Source organism: Phocoena phocoena, chromosome 18 (genome assembly GCF_963924675.1).
Source record: "Phocoena phocoena chromosome 18, mPhoPho1.1, whole genome shotgun sequence".
Classification (NCBI taxonomy): domain Eukaryota; kingdom Metazoa; phylum Chordata; class Mammalia; order Artiodactyla; family Phocoenidae; genus Phocoena; species Phocoena phocoena.
Genome location: NC_089236.1, coordinates 9,863,404 through 9,886,699, shown reverse-complemented (window position 1 = coordinate 9,886,699; position 23,296 = coordinate 9,863,404).

Sequence of the window (23,296 nt, the reverse complement as noted above, 5' to 3'; positions counted from 1 at the left end):
ACATAATATAAACTCTCACTCAACACACAAGTTAGAAAATATCATGGCAGGAACCCCCATGAGGAAGTCATCTTTCCAGGCCCTGGTTTTCCACCCTCCCTCCATTTCCAAACTATCAGAAGCATTTTCCTATGCCCTAAAATTCAGGACACTGATCAAGTCAGTTAAGAAGGTTTTATTCCAAGCCTGCTGAGTATAAAGGGCTGCATTTTACTTTGGGAAGGGATTCAAAGTCTTTCCAAATAAATGACCTGCTTGTCTAGCTGTCAGAATGTGGACTTCTTTGGCATTCTTACCCTAGTCCTAATTCAAGTTTATGTGCCAAAAACAGAACTTCTGCCTCTTTCAAATTCAACAAGGACTTCAGACCATGGCAGTCTTGCACAATATGGACCTGTTATTAGAGCAACGGAGGGTATTTACAGTGTATTTAAATAACAGTGCAAAGAATTGGATATTTGAAAGTCTGGCTGGGTTTGGAGAATTGACTTCCATAAATCTAAGACCTAAAAAATACCTTTTTTGTTCAAATGTTGGAAAGATTTTTGTCAACCTTTTTGCTTCATTAGGATTTCTTTAAGTTTTCCTGGTAACCAGAAACAAGTTTCACAATTTGTGTCGCACTTGGCTCCTGTTCTGGAGAGTGAGGGAAAGCTTGTTGTTATTTCAGTAATCCCTGCACAGTGGAGGATGGAGAATTCAGCACTGAGGAGCCCTGCCAGCAGTTAACCCTGCCAAACCAAACAGGAATCAGTGTGGACAATAGGAAGATTATGTGGTGGAAAATGGATATCCCGAATGAAGGCAGAAAAGCTACATCAATTATATTTAGAAGCTGCATCTTTCCCCCAGGTTACAAAGCCATCCCTCTGAGTATTCAGAAGATGTTGCTGTTTCACCAAAAACTCACCCACCAAAGGTCAATGGGTAGAGTTGAAACAGAATGCTTTTTCTCTTATAACTTCCTGTGTGTTTTGGTATCTGGCCGCAAATCTTTGTGCCAGCTCTGTGTCCTTTCCTTCACTCTGGTATCAGGCCTTCCAGGTCTCCCCAGAGGAGGAGGACAGAGCTGATCTGCCAGGAGCAGAGGCAGAGGGCTCAGCGGTCCCCTCAGCAGGTGCTTTTCACGCCAGGTTCCTAAGGGACAATTACCAGACAATGGCCAGGCTCGGCCAGGTCCTCTGGTGAAAAACCTGATCTCAGTCCAGGCTCAGCAGAATTGACCAGGGCTGTGTCCCCGAGTGTAAATGATTTTTCACCCTCTGTCTCTTCCTTTTTAAAAACCAAAATCAAATGAATAATTCTGCTTTTTAACAATGAAACTGAAGTACAACGAATCATATGACACTCATGCACACATCACCATGATGTTTACCTGTTACTATTATTCGAAACAGATCTTGTTTTATTTTGTTTTGTTTTTTTTAAAGAAACAACTTTTAAGATACAGTAAATCTCCACCTTCAACCTTTCCTACCACCTGAAGTTGGCATGGATCGTTCCCACGTGGTTTTTAGGGCTTTTATCACATGTTTTTATTCATAAAAATTTATATAAAAATGATCTTGCGTGTTTAAACTTACATGAAAGATATAGTTCAGATATCCTTAAAAATTTATTTTTGCATCCAAACTAATGTTTTTGAAGTTTATCATTGTGACTATTGGTAAATCTAGCCTTAAGATCATTTAATATTCCTTCAAAAAAAATTAAATCTATCCTCCTATTCAAGGGCGTGCATTTTTCCCACTTTTATTTTTATTACAAAGAATGCAATGAACATGCTTGTACTTTGATCCTAACACATATATCTAGTATTTATTGAGGTAAACACTCAATAAATGAGAAGTACAATTGCTGAGTCATAGTTCAGTCTTAACTTTACCAAGTAATGGCCAATTGATCTCCAAGAAGTTTATACTAATTTACAAGCCCTCCAGCAATGTCTAACATTTTCAACAAAACTTGATGTCAACAGTTTATGTTTTGCTAATCTGATAGGTTCAAATGGTACCTCACTGTTTTATTTTTCAACTCCCTGGTAACTAATGAAGTTGAGCATATTTTCATATGTGATTGTCCATTTGTGCTTCTTGCTTTTAAACTGCCTCTTCATATGCTTCATCTATATTTCTACTGTGTTACTGTAGGGATTCTTCATAAATTTGGGATTTATATGTGGTTCCCATAGATTTTCCCAGTCTATGACTTTTCACTTTATGGTTTCTTTTAATTTTTAATGTAGTTAAAATATTTTTTTTAAAGTACTTAGATTTATTAATCGTTTTCTGTATAATTTACTGGTATTTTGTGATATTTTTAGAAAAAGAATATATAGGTATATGTATAGCTGATTCACTTTGCTATACAGCAGAAACTAACACAACATTGTAAAGCAATTATAGTCCAATAAAAATTAATAAAAAAAGAAACAATATTATGTAAAAAAAACTTTCTTTAGCTTTATATCCTAAAGGTTCTTCCATGTTTTTCTTTTTTGTATTATTAACACATTTATTATACTCTCCACTCCCACGAACCCAAGCCTTTGAGTAAATACATCTTCCATGTTTTTTCTAAGTTTTTATTTTTATTTCAGTCTTTAAGCCATCTGGGAATGTGAATTTGTGTGTCATGACATAGCAGCTTAATTTTATCTTTTTCTATATATATAATCAATTGGCCCATACTATTTGTTGAAAAGTCTACCCTTTCCCCATTGATTTATAATACTGCCTGTCATATTCCAAGTTTCTTTATATTTTGGGGTTTGTTTTCAGACGCTCTCATTGATCGTTTCTATCTCTGAACCAGTACTATACTTTTAAAATTACAATAGTTTTATTAAAAGTCTTATTATAAATAAGTTATTTCTATCTTGATCTTCCTTTCCCTACTTTTCTTTCTTCTAGATTTTCTTGGCTTTTGTTGACCTTTTACTCTTCCATAAGATTGCAGAATCAACTTGTCCAGTTCTTCAGAAAATCCTGGTGAGAATATGACGGCAATTATATTGAATTTATGAATTAATTTGGAGAGAATTGATATCTTCATAATACTGAGTGTTTTCATACATGAAAACAATGGATCTCTCTATTAACAAGGTCTTCATTTATATCTTTCAATAAACTTTTAAAAATGTTATCTTTAGAAATATTGCACATTTTTGGAAGATTTATTTCTACACAGTTTATCAATTTAGTTATTAATGTAAGTTGTATCTTTTACAATTATATTGTCTAATTATTTGTTGCTCATTCATACTAATGCAAATGATATTTTCACATTCTATACAGTAGCTTTGATAAAATCCAAAATTCCTTATTTGTTCCAATAATTTGCATAAGTTTAAGGATTTTCTGTGTGGTCAATCTTACCAACGATGAAAGCTTTGGTATGCCTTTCCAATCAGTATAACTGTGTCCCCTCCCCCACCTCCAATTTGCACCATCAGAAAAGAAACAATGATAGCTGGAAAACGTTCCTGGTTTTAGAGCATGCTTCTGTTTCTTTCTTTTTTTTGCGGTACGTGGGCCTCTCACTGTTGTGGCCTCCCCCGTTGCGGAGCACAGGCTCCGGACGCGCAGACTCAGTGGCCATGGCTCACGGGCCCAGCCGCTCCGCGGCATGTGGGATCCTCCCGGACCGGGGCACGAACCCGTGTCCCCTGCATTGGCAGGCGGACTCTCAACCACTGCGCCACCAGGGAAGCCCTTGCTTCATTTTTGATGTTGACATTTATAATGGATTTAAGATAACTTTTAAGAATATTTTCTTTCCTAATGGCTAGTAATTTTTCTTTTCGTGATTTTTTTTTTGTTTTTGTACACTGTCTTCTCTTTAACAAAGTAATCATTTATTTCCCCCTTTTATCTGTTAATGCTGTAACATGTTAATACAATTTCCAAATTTAATATTTAATCATAATATATGTAGAACTTGATTTTCTAGTATTTTACTTAGAATTTTTGTATCTATAGTCATGAGTAAGTTTGGCCTATTGTTTTCTTTTCATGAACTGTCCTTGACAGTTTAGGTATGAGATTACACTAACCTCATAAAATGAGTTGTTAACTTTTCTTATTGTTCTGATCTCTGGGAGAGTTTATATAAAATAGATATGATCCATTCAGTGGAAATTTGGGAAAACTTGCATATAAACCATTTTGGACTGGAGGATTTTTAAGGGAGTTAGATTTTGATCCATTGATCCATTTTCATAAATGGCTATAGGACTGTTTAGATTTTCTATTTTCTTCTTGTATCAGTTTTGTTAAGTTATGGTTTTCTAATTCATCACAGACCAAAACTTTCATAAAATACAAAATTATGTGCTTGTATGTTCCAGCCATATAAAAAATGCTTTCTCAGGTTCTAAGCACTTACTCTCAATTTCTGTACTTACTTCATTGCAGGCTGGTAACAAATAGTTCACTGACTGGTCAGCTGACCACCCTGTGCTAGCACTGTTCTAGGAAATCATCCATTTGTCAAACTTGGCAAATCCATTAGCATGGAGCATTGTTCATGATATCTCATACTATCTTTAAACATTGCTATTGTATGCGTAGTTATACTGTGTGTTCAGTCCTAGTAACAGGAAGTGTGAGATAATGGAAAGCAATTTAGTCAGAAGAACCAGCTTAATCCACAGCCTTGGTGTTTATGAGCTGTGGAACTTTGGGCAAGTCACTTCTCAGAGATTCAACTTTCTTTTTTGGTAGATTAGGTCAGGGCTTTTTAAAAAAAAAAATTCCCCTCTTCCAGTAAAGCATTTTCTTCAAATGGAGTCTAACATTAAAGCAGATCAAAGTGGAATAATTCTGTTGAAGAAGAAAGTGGTATTGCCCCTACCCCACTCTCTCCCGCCCCCAGGAAGCCCCTGAAGCACTTCCACGATGCCCCTAAGGCTAACACAGCTTCCACTAGTAGTCTACCTTGCAAGGGTTTGAGGTGACCAGTCCTTGAGTTGACATCAAGCCAACAGCCAATAAAGACTCAGTCAAAGTGATTACATTAAGCATGGTTTCCATGAGGACTAAAAGAGCCTTCCAGGTTTCCTAGCAACAGACATCAAGGGCCAGGCCACAACAGAGTAAAAAACATTATTTGAAACATGGGAAAAATGGTTAATTGAGTTTAACCCTTATTCTCTATTGTGATGCAACAAATAGAAGTGATCATAATGGCAACAACAATTTTCCAGTTTCTTAACCTTCAATTTTCCACTATCTCCTGAACTGCAACATGGCAATCATCCACCAAAGAGTAGAATTTCCATTTTATTGAAAAATGAAAAGTGCTAGTGATTTTTTTTCCTTTTTGTGATCCAAGTTTTACTTGAGAAAGGAAAGGGATGAGAGGAGAGTGATAATAATGTGAGCATTTTCTCCTTTCATACCATAGCACATAGAGGAAGATATTCAAACACAAGTTTGCATAAAGTCTTGGTCTTTGACCTTTTTTTAGGAGCATCATCTCCCCATTTTATAGATTAGAAAAATTCACTCAGAGGTTAAGAGATCCACTTAAGGTCACAGGCCTGTTAAATGGCAGATCCAGGAAAAAACAGGGTTTTTTTTAAGGCTGATTTATAATCTTTATTACAGAATTAACTGATTATAATGCTTTTGGTCAGAGTTTATATATAATTTGCTTGTTTCTCTCTCGTTTTCACTTTGAAAAAATTTAAGCCTAGAGAGAAAACAGAATATGAATAGCATATATCCTTCACCTAGATTCACAAATAAACATTTTATCCATTTATGTTTTAAAATTTTTTTTTTTAATTTTAATTAATTAATTTTTTGCGGTACGCGGGCCTCCCACTGCTGTGGCCTCTCCCGTTGCGGAGCACAGGCTCCGGATGCACAGGCTCAGCAGCCACGGCTCACAGGTCCAGCCGCTCTGTGGCATGTGGGATCTTCCCAGACCAGGGCACGAACCCATGTCCCCTGCATTGGCAGGCAGACTCTCAACCACTGCGCCACCAGGGAAGCCCCTATTTTATTTTTTATTGTGTTGGGTCTTTGTTGCTGTGTGCGGGCTTTCTCTAGCTGCCGCGCAGGGGCTACTCTTCGCTGTGGCGCACGGGCTTCTCATGCGGTGGCTTCTGTTGTTGCAGAGCACGGGCTCTAGGCGTGTGGGCTTCAGTAGTTGTGGTACGCAGGCTCAGTAGTTGTGGCTCGCAGGCTCTAGAGCGCAGGCTCAGTAGTGTGGCGCATGGGCTCAGTTCCTCCGCAGCATGTAGGATCTTCCCGGACCAGGGATCGAACCCATGTCCCCTGCACTGGCAGGCAGATTCTTAACCACTGGGCCACCTGGGAAGTCTCGTATTTGCTTTTTTTGTATGTATATGTATATATGTGTGTGTATACGCATTTTTATGCTGAACTATTTAGTTACTTAAGAAATAGCAACTCATGAATACTTTCTTATTTTATTTTATACCTTATTATATATATTCTTATACCCCAAATGCCATCAACTACCCATGAAAATTAAGTAAATTGACTATCATCTAACACAGTCTATATTTAAATTTCTCCAATTGTCTTAATAATCTTTCACAGATTTTTAAAATATTGGATCCAATTAAGATTTGCACTATGCATTTGTTTTTTATCTTTCTTTCTTTTTTGGGTTTCGTTTGGTCTTTTTAATCACTTTTACCTGGAGTAGTCCTCTCCCTATTCTGTTTTCCATGACATTGATGTTTTTGAGTCCAGATTAGTATCTTCTGGAATGCCCCACATCCTAAATTTGTATATTGTTTCTTCATAACTTGATATAGGCTAAACATTTTTACCAAGAAAATTACATAGGTGACATTGTAGACTTATTATATCATATCAAACAAAATCAGGTGAAAACAAATGAAATCAGGTGGTTTCCCTATTGGTGAGGCTGTTTGATCACCTAGTTAAGATGATGATTAGCAGAGCTCTTCATTATAAAGGTACATTTTCACTTGTGATTTGTAAGTAATGAGCATTGTGAAACTTTGAGATCATGTGAATATTCAGTTTCACAACTTTTCAGGCAATCATTTTAGCAACCATTGTTGATCCTGATCTTGCCAGAATCATGTATTAATACTGAGAGTTGCAAAATGGTGATTTTCTTAGTTCTATCCATTCCTTCCACATTTATAAGCTGGCATTATGTTAAAAAGAGGAGTCTTCTCCCTCTCCCTCTCCCTCTCCCTCTGTCTCTCTCATTGGGTTTCTCTGTGTCTGTCTTTCTCTCATTGCTACTTCAGCAGACACTGTGCACTACTTCTTTAAAATGTTGCTTTTGATCTAAATTCCTCCATAAAAAGACCTGCTTGTAGAAAATGTTTGCAAAGCACAGTAATTTAGGATTATTTGTCCATGGTGTCTTCCAAAAGCTTAATGAAGAGGGTAGAACCAATTATTTTCATCTGAGCTTCCAGGAATGAAGTTTTTATTTATTAATAAGGAAACTGATGAACAATGTTATTAAGTAACTAATGAAAATAGAGAAGTGTATATAAAAGAAAAAAGGGGTAGGAATCTTTTTTAAGGGTGTTGCTGAAATCCTCAAACTTCTCAACTGATATCAAGCTAAAGAGAAGAGTTTGAGATGTTTTTCTTTGGAAGCCTTTGGGCTCCTTAAAGGAAAGGGTCTAGTTCCAGTGCTATGAGTATAATCAGTGCAGAGGGAGTTCATGGAACATGTGAAAAGTTTTAAGGCTGGCATGCAATGTTTCCTTAATTGCTGCTTTTCAAATAAATTAATGAGAGCAAAAAATAAACTTAGTTTGGGTCAGGATGGTTGAAATAAAAGCACAATAGGACAAGGATGGGGCTGTTTCTCAAGGGAAGTCAAAAGAGAAACCACTGGATGATTTTTTATTAAAGTTTCCACATTTAAAATTCCCTCCTTGCAGATACCACTGCCAGAAACTTTCTTACATCATAAGGCCTGAATATTTCCTTAACTTGTTATTAAAAAAAGAAAGCTCTTGAGATGCATATTTCTTATGATCATGAATCATTCAGGAAACATTTAAGGAGGGTTACTGCTTTCTTGGCATGGATTTACAAATTAGTGACCCAAAGATGAAAAAGACCCAGCTCCTGATCATTGGTACCTCCAGAATTTCTATCTAGAAGTTTAGGAATGACAATTTTGGAGCTAAGAGATTTGTCTTGAAGTTATGTTTGCATTTCAGATGAAGTTTTTTTTACTTAGATTATATGTTACAGGTCAATTAAAAATTGGCAAAGTTTTTTTGAAGATGTCTTTACTCATTCGTTTCATAAGACCGAGAAAATATCAGTTATGTTCATAACAAAAAAAGGGAAGAAGTTACTGATGGAAATTATGAAAAAGCTAAGACTTTTTCTCTCTCATTATATTATACCACCACTATTTCTACACTTGAGGACCTTGGTCTTAAAAGGGGTGATAAATGCACATGCAAATCATTATAATAAAACATAGTATTAATGGGACAGATGAATGAACAAAGAGACATTAATAAACTAAGTGGGCTAAAATCATTCATTTCAGTTGGAGCCTAAGGGCACAACTATGAGATTTTCCTTTAGACACATTTGAGGATAGAGTCTGATTCAAAATTTGGTCCTCTACCCTCTATCCTTTTGTTTCTATCCTAAAATCGAAAGTTCCTAGGGAAATTTCACACCCATAAAACCAGGTTTTTCTTTCACTATGTGATAGTTCCAGGGAGGACTAAGTTCAAAGGGAGCTGTGTGAGTGCGTTATAGGTGCAAAATCTCTGGGAGTAAATGAAACGGCTTAGCAGGAAGAAACTGAGACTCCTCTCTTCCCGAAGACGCTGGGCTCCTTGCTGCCTGCCCACTCTCCCTCCCCAAGAAGTGGAAGCAGAGATAGCTGTGTTTCCAACCAGGCAGAATTTTAATAAAGTAACTGATATTTTCAGGAAAAAAACATTAATGTCAGCCAGGGGAGAAAAGATCAGGAGCCCCTTGACGGCCATGTCAGGAGTGCCCTAGAGGCTGGGGTTCAGTGGCAAAGAGGGCATGACTAACAGCCACATTGTTGAAGAAAAGTTGTAGAATAAATACCATTATTCAGACACTCATTTATTTTTCTGTAAGGTATGTTATAGTTCAAATCTACCAACTAATATCCATTAACATTCATCCAACTTCTACCTGACTAGAGTTTGAGCTTCTTGAGGGCAGTGATCAAATCTTATTTATCTACATTTCACCAATGCCTACTGCTCTACCCACCACATAGTGGAGTAAAGATAGTGTGACTAAATGGGAAGAGTTTTGATAATTCTCTTAACCAAGAATATAGAAAAAAATGAGAGTAATGGTCAGTAATGATATATATGTTGCAGACATTCCATTATGTCATTTACATCACTGTGTGGGTTCATAACCTAAACCATGATATAATGAAGCTTAATAGAATAAGGCACTTTTTTAAAGGATATAAATATAAATATAATTTCATATTTAACCCTTTTACTTGGGGCTTTCTGCCCATGATAGGAATGTTGAAGACACCAACAGTTAGCTTTTGAAACAAGATGATTGAAAAAAATATAACTTTTCAATTTTTTATGATGAATACATGTTATCTCCATGTTCAGGCAATCCCTAATGACAAAAGTAACCATTGGCTTTATGAATCATAGCTTAGAACAAACTATCAGTTCACACATTATATAATGATTCGCTGACTGTCCTTGGACTTGAGTCAATTTCATAATACCTGGAAGAGCATCTGATTTCAAACTTAGGTTACAAATCCCAGAAAGAAATATAATCTAAAGAGTGAACAGCACATGAATAAAGAATGGGCTGTTCTAACAGTTAAGTTTCAACACAATTTGTAGAAACCCTATCATAGAAGCTGTGTTTGTTTTAACAGAGCTGTCTTGCAACAAAATTTGTAGGACAGTATTTTAGGGTACGATTAAATCCCTGGGATTTAAATCTGGCCATTCCATAACTGCTAAAATCCGTGTCATGCTGACACAACAAAACGTTTCCAATCACCTCTTTATTATTTTGTAGTAAACTGTAATTGGTATTTAGTTCCCCTGAGTGAATCTGTTCTTTAGGACACACATTAAGTCATTTGTTTAGAGTTCATCTATAAATGCACATCTCATTTATGTTAGATTGAAGATTTTCACTACGTTTTTAGAAAGTCTTAGGCATAACTGAAATTAGGGGTAACTTTTTATATGATATTAACAATTTCCTTCATAACCTTAAAGGATTTCAAATTCTGCTCTCATTATAATTTGTCTACTTTGTTTAAAAAACATTTAAACCTAGTGATCCATTTTATTTTCAACTCATCATATCCTTATATAAATCACTGTATTGTGCCAGGGAGGAGCTATAAAAGTCACTTAGAGGATTTTCACAGTTGACATGTTCTCTAGATGATCCACACATTCAGATCTCACTGGATAGGGGTTTTCCACTTTTTACTCAGCTTGCATGCACTTATTTGCCCAAACTTCAACACACTTAAGCTCTCTTTTATAGATAATGAAACATTCTCTCATATATGCATTCAGAGTCATTTTATTGTTATCTCTGAAATACATATATATAAAGAGGAGAGGGTGGCAAGATGTTATTGTTCAATGTCATATTTTTAAACTAATTCTAAAATAGTATGGAGTTTGCTCAAAAATTAAACATAGAATCACTTCACTTCTGGGTATACACCCAAAAGAACTGAAAGCAGGCACTTGGACACATATCTGTACACCCATGTTCCTAGCAGCATTACACACAATAACAAAAAGGTGGAAGCAACGAAAGTGACCATCAACAGATGAATGGACAAAATGTGGAATATACGTATGATGAAATATTATTCATCTTTACTAAGGAAGGAAATGCAGGTACCTGCTTTAACATGGATGAACCCTGAAGACATTATGCTAAGTGAACTAAGTCAGTCATAAACAGACAAATACTGTATGATTCCACTCACATGAAGTTCTTAGAGCAGTCAAATTCATAGAGACAGAGAGTAGAATGGTGGTTGCCAGGGGCTGGGGGGAAGGGAGAACGGGGAGTTAATGTTTAATGAGTATGGAATTTCAGTTTAGAAAGGTAAAAAAGTTCTGGAGATGGATGGTGGTGATGGTTGCACAACAATATCAATGTACTTAATGCCACTAAACTAGACACTTAAAATGGTTAAAATAATAAATTTTATTTATATTTTACCACAAATTTTAAAATAAATAATTAAAAAAGTAGTCCTAATATTTTAGTAAGGTCTGCTGAAAACCAAACTCTACATTTTACCGTTTAAGCAAATTATACTCTAGAGGTTATTTTACTTTTTGTGGGATCTTGTGATGCAACCAGAAAAAAGATAATTAATTATGATGGAAAGAGCCTTGGCAGAGTCAGTACTTCACATGAGACCTCAAGTAGTACCTAGTAGGTAGGTCTTTCTGAACCTAAAACCTATGTGAGGCTCAGAACGTAGTGGTTATCATCAAAGCTGGATGGAAAGGCATCACAGGTGCTACCTGAAGAGCCCGGTAGCTATACATCCCCAAGGATTCTGTCAGTTTTGGATAAGAGAGATAGGGACTACTCCTATCTCTAGAGAGATGAGACATCCTCTATGAGATGTCAGATGAATCCTGACATAGGAATTCAATCCAGAGACTGAGACAGTTTGGGAGGCAGTTTAAGAATGGCTGGTCTCAGGAACAAGGAGACTGTCATTGGTATTTGGAGCTCAAGTTCAGAGAATGTAGGAACTTGTGCTGTGACCCCTTGGAATTGAACATGGCTTCTTAAATCCTTCCTTACTTAGGCAAGACTAGCACAGGGCTGAATCTGCACCTGGATATCATGTGGGCTTAATTATTCCAGAGGAAAGTTTGGAGGTTGTGGGTACAGAGGGAGTGGAAAAGCTCAGATTAGGTCCTGAGAGTTTAAGGAAACTGAACATTTTCCACTCCATAATCTGGTGAAAGTCATTGCCATGGTTTACACATGTCAGATCCTCAGCCCTGGAATGTTGACCCCTTGTGCTGCTGAGCATCTCTGGAATCTTCCCATCTCTCTATCAGCTGCCCATCGCCATTCCCTAGTCCCACTGGCCTTCCATCCTCTATGATGTTCTGAGCCCAAACATTCCCAATCTAGTCCTCCTGCCTCTTTCCAATCCACTTCAGCTCGTATACAAGGCAGAACTTTTTGAAAGGGCTGGGCTTTAGGGCTGCATTAGCTCTACTTGGTAGAAAGTACTCAATAACCATTTGTTGAATTTCACTGAAAATTTCCTCAGCAAACAAAATTTTTTCAATGCATTAAGTTTCTCAAATTCTCAGTGTATCCTGATGCCAAAAAAGTGGCCTGGGAAGGAATCAGGAGTTAGCTATTAAGAAGTCCTATGGAGCTTTCCCTGGTGGCACAGTGGTTGAGAGTCCGCCTGCCGATGCAGGGGACGCGGGTTCGTGCCCCAGTCTGGGAAGATCCCACATGCCGCGGAGCGGCTGGGCCCGTGAGCCATGGCCGCTGAGCCTGCGCGTCCAGAGCCTGTGCTCTGCAACGGGAGAGGCCACAACAGTGAGAGGCCTGCGTACCGCAAAGAAGTCCTATGATCTTAAAAAAGTATTTAATTTCTTTATTGCTCTCCTTATAAAATGATTCTTTTAAGTCCTTATAAAATGATTCTTTTAAGACATTCTAGTTCCAAAGTGTTGGTTTATCAGGGCACCTCAGATGTCTGGAATCTCCCATTTCCTGTAAACAGTTAATCCCTGGCAAGGGCATGAGGCCTTAGAGATCTATCCCATTATCAATCTCCTAAACCACACAGTGTTTCTTTCTAATCGTCTTATGATTCTCAGTTCCTCCTGATCTCAGGTCTGAGATAACCTTTTGGGTTTTGGGGTAAATTATGGGAATAAACAAATGAATTAAACATATGATATAAAACAACGGCTTGAAAACTGATCCAAACTTTAAAATTTTTTAATATTTTGAATAACAAAGGAGATTGATCCATATGCATAAATACCTAAAAATCATCTTTTAAGGTCAAATTTTTAAAATCTACACACTGGTCTCAAACCATTTGGCTTTGTTGCTTTTTAACTAAAATAAAGTGAACTAATTCTGATTAAGTTTGGGGGGGTGGGAATCTTCAGCATAGATGACAAATTATATGCCAGATGTTGGCTTCCTATGATTCAAAACCACGTTGCTAAAAAGCAGGCTGCTGGCAGATCTTTAATTACTAATATTAGTAATATGGACATCCAAGCCTAATGCATAATATGAATATAAAATATACAATTAATATAAAATGCATACTGAAAAAATTTTAACTAATGAATGAACATCACTGCTGCATTAGCTTTCTTAAGTAGGTCAGAGCTTAAAGCTGTCCAAATAATAGATTTTTATGTTACTTTTTTTTCTCTATCTCAGAGAAAGAAATTAATTTTTTCCTGTCATCACTAGTCATCACTAGATTAATGACTGTCGTATGAAGCCTGGTTACAGGAAGCTCCTCATACACACAGCCATGTGTAGCTCCTGAAAAATGAACAGAATCATTTTTCTCACAGAATATGAGTACAATGGGATATCAAATAGATTATTATTTTTCTGAGAAAGAACTGTTAAATTTGTTCTGATGACAGTGGTGAAATGAGATTTAGAAATACTAATGCTTTTCCCTTCCATCATGCCTAGCTTATGTTGTTATAGATACCGTTTCAATTTACAAAGCCATACTGAGCACACTGTGGAAAACCTTACTGAACACAACAATGTGGAAAAAGACAAGACCTTTGCCACCCAAGAACTTATATTCTAGTAGGGGACATATGATCCCATTAAGATCCACTGACATATGAATAACACAGGCAAAAAAGCATTTTTTAACTGAAAATGAGTTTTCTAATTGGCATTTCATTCCCTTTTTTAACATTATAAATAAGATAAAGTTCCAACCGTGAGAATTTTCTTTAAAAGTCTACCGTGTTACTTCAGACACTCAATATTAGTGTCTGGACCTTACCACCCGGAATTCAGAGTGGATGGATGCAGTGAATGACAGGCTAGAGTTCCCTGAGATGGGGATTCTGACCAATGCATCTGCCCTTGCCTTGCAGTGAGCCCTTGCAGTTCTAGGGCAAATGAGGTGAGAGCATGCTGAAAGCTCTTGAAGGAGGATGCTACTGACAGGAGTCAGGCTCGTCTTAAAAATGAAATGAACACAAATTTCCAAACTTTATTAGACTACAAAAATTGCATATGTTAAATTTTAAGGGACTCTTTTCCATAATATTGTTCTGTTATACAAGTTCCAGGAACTTTTTTAAAAAAAATTGTAGTTTGGAAAAAAATAATCTTAAGTCCTCAAAGCATCTTCAGGACTAGGAATGTTCAATGCCCCTTCAAAATGCTTTGAGGGCTTAAAATTATTTTTTTCCAAACTGAATAGTAATACTTATGTATGAATGGTCAAAAAATTAAACTAATTACCAGATCTAGTTCAGAAATTAAAATTAGCAGGGAAAGAGAATGGTCTGGAGACCCGTTTTTATTTAAGAAGTTATATGTGTCTGTCTCCTGCACCAGACTGCCTTATGAATCCCGGGTCACCAGCACCTGACTTATTGTAGGTGCTCTAGTGCTCTATAAATTGCTGGTTGAAGGAGTAAGCCTGTGAGTTAAGTGAGGGGGTAAATAAGTGAGTGAGAAAGTGAGTCAGTGAAGAATAAATGAATGCATTAAGATTTACCAGGAAGTACATTAGAAGGCAGTGATCCTTGAGCCTCAAATTGAAGATAAGTAAATGCTTCTTAAATCCTTTTTGACATAACATTTGGAATATGTCTCTTACTTCTAGCCAAGGGCTTTCTCAAATTCCTTATTTCAATCACGACAATGGTACTGAAAGAGAAGCAGTAACCTTCTTTATTTTTAAGCAACTCTCTTTCAATCAACTTTTAATTATCCTAAAGGAGGAAACCAGTGGTGCAGATAATCACCAAATCTCTTGTTGGAATGCATTATATGATAGCTTTTTACAGCAGTTTGCCTTCCTAATTAAGTTTTGATTAGGTTTCTATTACAGTTATGGAGAATTCCCTTAGCAGAGAGGACAACAGGTCAGGCAGCTCAAGAATACAGTGATCAATGCATTGAGGTTGGCTGGGACTGACCCATACCTTAATTTAGGCCCTTCTTTTTAAAATGCATCGTGCTAAATAAGGACTTTGAGACATACAAAGTCATAGCAGATTTTCAGGTTCATAATTATTCAGTGCCCATCACTGAGAATCTATGAGAAGGCAGATACTTCCCCAGGGGCTGTAAAAACAAAGAGGAATAAGATACAGTCTTATACAAAAAAGATATAAACTCAGAATTTCAGGAACTCACTGCCTTGCCAGCAGTTTTCTGGTAGTCAATTTAAAAGGAAAAAAAGAAATGGGTAATGTTGATTTTAAAAATGCATTATATTTAACCCAACATGTTCAAAGCAATATTACTTTAACATGTAATCAACATAAAAATTATGAGGTATTTTACACTCTTTGTTTTAGACTAAGTCCTCAAAATCCAGGGTGTTCTTTACATTTGCTGTACATCTCAATTCAGACTAGTACATTTCAAATGCTTAACAGCCATATGTAGCTAAAGGCTTCCATACTGGGAAGCACAGTTCTAGAATCTTGCTTCTCAAACTATGGTCTGAGAATTAGCCTCACTGGCAGCATCTAAAAAATGTTAGAAATGCAGGATCTCAGGCTCCATCCCAGACCTACCGAATCAAAATCTGCATTTAGCAAGACATGCAGGTAATACTAAAGGTGCACATTAAAGTTTGAGAAGCACCAACCTAGACAGGTGTAGTGTAGAGAAAAGATCTGAATGATCTGGAGTTAGGAGCGCTGAAGAAATGTTTACAGGCCAGCAATGATTATAATGCGTGAGAAGCGGAAGAACTTAAGGGTATACAGGTAGCTAGCTGCTTATGAGGAATTGGATAAAACCATTTTAATCTGAGTGTTTCATAATCTTCAAAATGAAAATAATCCAGCCCATTTTGCAAGACTGATGTTAGGATTAGAGACAGGATGATAAAGCAATTCACAGGATGCCTGGCTTCTAGACATGGAATCTTTAGATAATTCCATTACCAATGGTACACAGTCAGATGAAGACTCCAGCGCTGCAAGATTTTAACTACAAGGAAAGTGTCCGACACTATATGAAAACTGACCAAAGAGGGAGAATTGCAGAATATCACTGCTGTCACAAGCATAGATTCTGGGTGATTGCCAGGAGTCTCAAGGGAGAGCTAATGTCAGAGCAGGTTCACCCAAGGTAAGATGGGAGAGGGGAAACTCCCTCAGAGGGCAATGCAGATGCTAGAATTCATACATCATGTTCATAAACCTACTGTGGCCACCTTTCACCAAAATATGTTGCACAACTTTGGATATCTGGTTTATCGACTAATTAATAGGACTAAAAGGATCAGATAACTGGTCCTTGTGCTCATCTAACATCTGGCTCTTCCACTAAGTGGCATGTTGGTCAAGATGCCTTATTTTGGCTGTCAAATGATGTCAGCATATCTGGGAATATTATTCAGCTGAAATTAATGCAATATTGAGAACTGGAAACCCAATAATATTTTTGTTGGAAGATTAGCTATCCCTCCCTTCTTCTAAGGACTACGTATCAAAAATGTCATCTATTACTAAAAAGAAAGGGAGGTAACTCTGTGGGAATAGAAAGGCTCTGGTTTGGGAGTCACAGATCAGGGAGCGCTAGTTTTAGCTCCCATATTAACTAGTTTTCATAACTCAGAATTTTAATCTCTTGTGGCCTCACTTCCGTCCTGATAAAACTTGGAGGTTTAATATGTGAATCTCTTCTCTCTTTATTTTTAGAATATTTATTAATGGAATAACAAAATTGCTTTTCTTAAATACTATTTTCTTAAGTAACTTCAGTGATTTCCAGTTGTATTTTTATTTGATTTTTTCAAGTTTTATTTTTTATTGTGGTAAAAAGTATATAATATAAAATTTACCATGTTAACCCTTTTTAAGTGTATAGTTTGGTAGCACTAAGTACATTCACATTATTGGGCAACCATCACTACCACTCAACTCCAGAAATTTTTTATTTTCCCAAACTGAAACTTTGTACCCATTAAACACTAGCTCCCTCACTCCCTTCCTCCAAACCCTGACAATCACCATTCTATTTTCCGTTTCTATGAATTTGACTACCCTAGGTACCTTTCATGTAAGTGGAAACCTACAGTATTTGTCCTTTTGAGTCTGGCTTATTTCACTTAGCATAATGTCTTCAGGGTCCATCCACTTCGTAGTATATACCAGAATCTCATTCATTTTAAGACTGAATAATCTTCCATTTTATGTATGTGCCACATTTTGTTTATCCACATTTGGGTGCAGTGATATGTGGTTTGAAGATAAAAGTTGCTGAAATTCACAGCAGTAGGGCCCAAACAAGGAAATGGATGCATTGGTTGATTTTCTGGGACTTCTAGGGTTAATGATGCTTAGGCCTTTTCCTAAACATCAGGAAAGAGAATAGGAAGCAGCCAAGGTAATTATTTCGCATGGTTAGAGGCTGACTGAGGCTGGAGTATAAAAACAGGGAAAAGCCTATTTATCAAAATGCAAGGAAAGTGCAGACTCAACTATTGGAGCCATCAAAGGTCTGAGATGAAGCTGTGCAAAGTCTAGGAAGACACTCAAGCGCCCAGGGCTAAAAGAAAAGTGGGAAGTAAGGCACATTTTGGTCCTAAATGGGAATGTCAGTCAGAGTATCTTTGGTAGGACGATCATTCCTTTGAGCTTCGCATAAAATGTCAACCTTTAATGCAGATGAGTTAATCAAGGTTCATAGGTTCACACCATTAACAGTGTTTGTTTCCACGTGCCCGTTTGCATTATGACAGATCTGTGACTATCAGTGGGTCTATGAATTATTAAAGTTGACTAACAGTGACAGCTTCTGTAAAGTAAATTCTACTGACTTCAAGTAGCAAAAGAAACCACAAAGCAACTGAAACCATCTTCCTTGTGTCATTAGATCCATGAATTAATGAGTTTTGAACAGCATCTCAAACAGGCAGTTCACAGAAAATCTTCAGGGCAAAAAGGAGTGGGTTAGAGGAGGTGAGGCTGAAAAATCTATCTCTGCTCATCCCCACTGTGCTGACCTTTCCAGGAAAAGTTTGATGAATTGGTGGAAGCTGAAACTAGGCAAAGGATATGAGAAATGCGATCCCGCTTCTTGTTTTACATCAGTTAGAAGTAGGTGTAGATTAGTGAGTTTCTCTTTGAAAATGAAAATGTTTCTCATAGCTTAGTCAGAAGCTTTCCTGAAAAAGAGGTTAGGTTGAGGGCCCACCTCAGGGCACTCTGGACATTGGAGTCCATCTGCTATGTGGAACCAGAGAAGAGTCAGAGCTGTCTGCAATATTGTATGGACTGTTAGCATATTCTTAATTCAACCTTATTCTACTGGGCAAAGAGCAGTCACCAAAACTTGCGGAAGAAAGGGCTCTTTGTAAAAGCCATATTTGAGAATGTCATATTTTTAGTTATTATTTTTTTTTATTTTATTTTATTATTTATTACACAGCAGATTCTTATTAGTTATCTATTTTACACATATTACTGTGTATACGTCAATCCCAATCTCCCAATTCATCCCACCACCCCGCCGCCACTGAGAATGTCATAATTTTAAATGTTCAGATCTCCATAGTCATCTCTCTGAGGCAACACAGGATAAATAAAAGTATGAGAATAAAGGTCAAAAACACTTCCAAGTGTGCTTTCCAGCTTTGCTACTTAATAGCTATGTAACCTTGGACAATTTACTTAACCTTTCTCAGTCTCAGTTTTCTCATCTTTAATTGCCTGTGTGATGATAATTGGCTGTGCTGTTATATGACAATGTACAAAGAATGCCTCTACATAGTAGATGCTCAATAAATATTAGTAACCTTCCCTTACTGTTTTTGTTAAATTTAGGAGTACATATTCGTTCACTCATCCAGTCTTTCATTCTTCAAATACCTATTCATATGTATATGCCTAGCACTGTTGTAATCAAATGCAGCTCTTCATCAAATCATACATATTCAATATATGTTATTATCTTTTCCATGAAGTACTTTATCTTTAAAAATAATTAATTCCTCCTAAGTTGTTCTGTAAAATAAATCAGTTACTTTGTATTATAAATATTCACAGTTCAAAATTATGTACCATATTTGTAAATGGGATAAAGAGTACATAAATTGAAATACCAGCTTGACAATGCAACAGAAATAAACTCTCATTGAGACCTAACAAATTCAAAAGGATATTGTTAGTAAACCCTTATTTTTATGTAGGCTGTAATAGGGTTACCCTATTATAATAACTAACTACCAAAACAACTACAGAATTGATCTTGGGTCCATTGGGAGTCCAATGATACTCTAAAAATACATTGATTTGAAATTTTTTCAAATGTTTTTAGAGTTTTACAGATCTCCTATGGGATTACGGTGGGGAAAGCTTTGGGTGACTATCTACGGAGAATTTCTTCTATAATCATTATATTCCAGGACAGGAGTTCTAATGAAGGACTGATAAAAACTGAAATAGTCTGACAATCATCCTTCTGTTCTCAAAAGCTAAATTATGGGAAAAATGGGCATGAGGAAAGGCTAATTTAAAAATTAATTGTCCAGGCTCATCATAAGGGGTTTCCGCTCACACCACCTGTCCTGCAGTTCCCAGAGCTCATGGACTCCTCATCGTCCTAATCAGAGTCACAGTGTCAGGGTGCCTTGCCCCAGAGCTCCTGCAGGTGCTGGGGAGTCTCTCTGGTCCAAATGCTGTGCCTGGAAGGCACATGGAAACACAAAAGACCCCAAATAGCCAAAGAAATCTTGAGAAAGAAAAACGGAGCTGGAGGAATCAGGCTCCTTGACCTCAGATTATACTATAAAGCTACAGTCATCAAGACAGTATGGTACTGGCAATGGAACAGGATAGAAAGCCCAGAGATAAACCCACACACATATGGTCACCTTATCTTTGATAAAGGAAGCAAGAATATACAATGGAGAAAAGATAGCCTCTTCAATAAGTGGTGCTGGGAAAACTGGGCAGCTACATGTGAAAGAAAGAAATTAGAACACTTCCTAACACCATACACAAAATTAAACTCAAAATGGATTAAAGACCTAAATGTAAGACCAGACACTATAAAACTCTTAGAGGAAAACACAGGCAGAACACTCTATGACATAAATCACAGCAAGATCCTTTTTGACCCACCTCCTAGAGAAATGGAAATAAAAACAAAAATAAACAAATGGGACCTAATGAAACTTCAAAGCTTTTGCACAGCAAAGGAAACCATAAAAAAGACCAAAAGACAACCCTCAGAATGGGAGAAAATATTTGCAAATGAATCAACTGACAAAGGATTAATCTCCAACATATACAAGCAGCTCATGCAGCTCAATATCAAAAAAGCAAACAACCCAATCTCAAAATGGGCAGAAGAGCTAAAAAGACATTTCTCCAAAGAAGATATACAGACTGCCAACAAACACATGAAAGAATGCTCAACATCACTCATCATTAGAGAAATGCAAATCAAAACTACAATGAGATATCACCTCACACCAGTCAGAACGGCCATCATCAAAAAATCTACAAACAACAAATGCTGGAGAGGGTGTGGAGAAAAGGGAACCCTCTTGCACTGCTGGTGGGAATGTAAATTGATACAGCCACTATGGAGAACAGTATGGAGGTTCCTTAATAAACTAAAAATGGAACTACTATATGACCCAGCAATCCCACTACTGGGCATATACCCTGAGAAAACCATAATTCAAAAAGAGACATGTACCGCAATGTTCACTGCAGCACTATTTACAATAGCCAGAACATGGAAGCAACCTAAGTGTCCATCAACAGATGAATGGATAAAGAAGATGTGGCACATATATACAATGAAATATTACTCAGCCGTAAAAAGAAAGAAAATTGAGTTATTTGTAGTGAGGTGGATGGACCTAGAGTCTGTCATACAGAGTGAAGTAAGTCAGAAAGAGAAAAGCAAATACCATATGCTAACACATATATATGGCATCCAAAAAAAAGGAAAAAAATGGTTCTGAGAAACCTAGGGGCAGGGCAGGAATAAAGACGCAGACGTAGAGAATGGACTTGAGGACACAGGGAGGGGGAAGGGTAAGCTGGGACGAAGTGAGAGAGCAGCATGGACATATATACACTACCAAATGTAAAATAGGTAGCTAGTGGGAAACAGCTGCATAGCACAGGGAGATCAGCTCAGTGTTCTGTGACCACCTAGAGGGGTGGGATAGGGAGGGTGGGAGGGAGACGCAAGAGGGAGGGGATATGGGGATATACGTATACATATAGCTGATTCACTTTGTTATACAGCAGAAACTAACACAACATTGTAAAGCAATTAATCCAATATAGATGTTAAAAAAATAAAGTAAAACAAAATAAATAAATAAAAGTTAATCGTCCAGAAAATTTTCTCATTTCTGTTTATGATGTATTTTAATAAAATTCTGCTTATTTAAACTGGGTTAGCAAGTACTAAATTAAACAGTAGAACATTAATATTCCCTAAGGCTATTACAACTTTAATTTTTGAAAGAATATTAAAGTTGGGCTTCTTAAGAGTTGGGTTTCTCAAGAAGTATTCATTTAAGTATGATAGTTTTGATATCTTTTTGTGTTCCCCTGGGAGTTGAAGACATATATATGTATGTGTATTTTCTAATCCTGAAGTCATGATACAATAGTCTATCTTGCTTATAGACATAAAAAGTGGGGCCACACTGTCCTTGAATCAAATCAATTCCCTTCCTTTGATTCTTACAACTCATCTACCTCCCTCACATTCTTTATAAATGTGGAGCTCTTTTTTTTGTTTTGTTTTGTTTTTTTGGTTTATATGTGGTTTTTAAAATATATTTCTAAATTAATAGGCTTTATTTTTAGTCCAGTTTTAGGTTTACAGAAAAACTGGGTGGAAAGGACAGGACAGAGTCCCCAAATATTGCGTTTCCCTCTTTCCCCACCTGTAACACTATTTTCCCTATTATTAACATCTTTCATTAATGTGGTACATTTGTTGCAATTGATGAATCAATATTAATACATTATTAACTGAAATCCATAGTTTACATTAGGGTTCACTCTTTCTACTGTGCATTCTGTGGATTTTGACAAATATATTATGATATATATCCACCATTATAGTGTCATACAGAATAGTTTCATCACCCTGAAAATCCTATGTACCACCAATTCCTGTCTCTATCCCTCCCCCTGAATCCCTGGCAATCACTGATCTTCTCACTGTCTCCATAGTTTTGTTTTTTCCAGGATGTCATATAGTTAGAATCATACAGTATGTAGCATTCTCAAATTGCCTTCTTTCATTTTAGCAGTATGTATATAAGTTTTCTCCATATCTTTTTATGGCTTGGTAGCTCATTTCTTTTAAATACTGAATAACATTTACTTCATTCACCTACTGAAGTATATTTTGGTTGCTTCCAAGTTTTGGCAATTATGAACAAAGCTGAAACAAACATTTGCATGCAGGATTTTGTGTAGATGTAAGTTTTCAATTCATTTGGGTAAATACTGAGGAGCACAACTGCAGGATTATACAGTAAGAGTGTTTCATTTTGTAAGAAATTGTCAAACTGTCTTCCAAAGCGGTTTTGCCACTTTGCATTTTCACCAGTAATGGATAAGCATTCCTGTTTCTTCACATCCTCACCAGCATTTAGTATTGTCAGTATTTTGAATTTTAGACATTATAACAAGTATGTAGTGGTATGTCATTGTTGGCTTAATTTGCAATTCCCTAATGAAAGATAATGTTGAGCATCTTTTCATGTACTTATGAAAATTTGTCAATATGCATCTTCTTTGGTGAGTGTTCAGATTCTTTGCCCATTTTAAAATGGGTTGTTTTCTTATTGTTGAGTTTTAAAAGTTCTCTGAATATTTTAAATACCAGTCTTTTATCAGATATACGTTATTCAAATATTTTTTTAGCTTATCTTTTCATTCTTTTAACAGTGTCTTTCGCAGAGCTGAAGTTTTGAATTTTTAAAGTCTGACTTACCAATATTTTCTTTCATGGATTATGCTTTTGGTGTTGTATCTAAACAGCCATCTTCAAACTCAAGGTCACCTACATTT